Source organism: Paramisgurnus dabryanus, chromosome 19 (assembly GCF_030506205.2).
Source record: "Paramisgurnus dabryanus chromosome 19, PD_genome_1.1, whole genome shotgun sequence".
NCBI classification, from domain to species: domain Eukaryota; kingdom Metazoa; phylum Chordata; class Actinopteri; order Cypriniformes; family Cobitidae; genus Paramisgurnus; species Paramisgurnus dabryanus.
Window position 1 is genome coordinate 20503656 of NC_133355.1, and position 1411 is coordinate 20505066.

Here is a 1411-nt window from a genome sequence, read left to right on the forward strand (position 1 = left end):
GATTAACCAGCAGGAGAGAAACAAACAACTTCTCTCGTTCTCCTCTTACTCGCATGCCCTCATCAGCCAGCTCAGACCCATGGGGGTAAATGAGACAGGACTAGACTCTTACCGAAACCCAGTCCGTCAGACACAGCTGTGCGCCGATACAGCACCCTACCATAAATGCTGCCTTATTTGTGTTATACATCACGTCCTTAATTTGACTGACGTTTGTGCGATCGAGAAAGTACGACATGACGTATCAAACATTTACAGTGCACACTAGGGGGCGGTACAGACGGCTGTCACTTTTGCACTGGGGTGTTTTTCACCACTATGAATATGCAACCACCAGTCACTCTCTCTCTCATACAGACGTGCATGATCATGGTTGAAACATATGTGCAGACCACTCGGCGCGTGTCTAACACTTAAAATAAGAGGAAATCTTATATATAAACATTTCCCTATTTGGGATCTGTGCACTTGGGACATTTTGAAATTCTGTATGTTTGTGTGTATGTGAGTGTATGGTAGTTTCTTCGAACACAGTAAACACGAGAAGAAACGGAAAGGTCTCTGTCTGACGTCACATGTGATACTAAAGGGACCCCTAAAGCGCACAGCAGATATGTTTCACTTGCTTGCATTGACCGTCTTCTCCACTGTGTTACAACCAAGTGTCCATGCAGTCGTTGTGTGATATTCTGTTTCTGTTGAGCTTATTTTGTTACAGATATCATGTTACAGAGCTTTTGTTTTTACAGTATGCAAAAATAATTACAATTGTGAATGTTTGTTTCAAGGTTAATTTATAATCCTGATGTTTTTGTTTCTTTTCTAGAGTAAGAAACTGTATTTATTTGTGATTTGCAGTATCATATCAACTCTCTGACTAGTATTAATATAACCGAAATGACGTTTTCTACTAAGTAAACAACATCTCCTGACATGAAGAATTGCTTTTGACAACGATCATTTCTGATGATAACTGACCGTGAAGCTTAATAATTTCAATGGTGGCCTTTTCGCCAGCGACTACACACTTTAAATGACGTCAAAAGTGGCTTCCTGCTTCTTTTGTGAGAGAAGCGTGGGGGCTCGAGTGAAGCCCCCATTAAACAGCGCTTTGAATTTTGTCTTGTCTTTGACAAGCTGAAGCATATGAAACCTGAAGAAAGGTAATTTTTATTTATTTATTGTGTCATTGAGTAGGGGGATACGAAAGGATCCACCTTTTGATTGTTACTTTTTACATGACTGAGAGAAAACTGGGTGCAATTATGTAAAAGTACAGAAGTTATGATTATAAATCCTTTTTTGTTCTCTTTTGTATTAAAATAATGCTTGCAGTCAAACGGTCTCTTTCTTTTTCAAGTGTGTGTTGGGATGGCACGGCTAACAGGAAATGACACTGTAATTACAAGCA

General features: G+C 39.6%; 1 protein-coding gene across 12 annotated transcripts in view; it reads left to right on the top strand.

Annotated features, from left to right (window-relative positions):
• The window catches only part of macf1a (microtubule actin crosslinking factor 1a), a 181465-nt gene extending 180125 nt beyond the window's left edge, over nt 1-1340 (top strand). For all 12 annotated transcript variants that reach the window (XM_073812743.1, XM_065292458.2, XM_065292460.2 and 9 more), the window contains one exon: nt 1-1340. The gene's annotated coding sequence lies outside the window, so the exon portion shown is untranslated.
• The last annotated feature ends 71 nt before the right edge of the window (nt 1341-1411 follow it).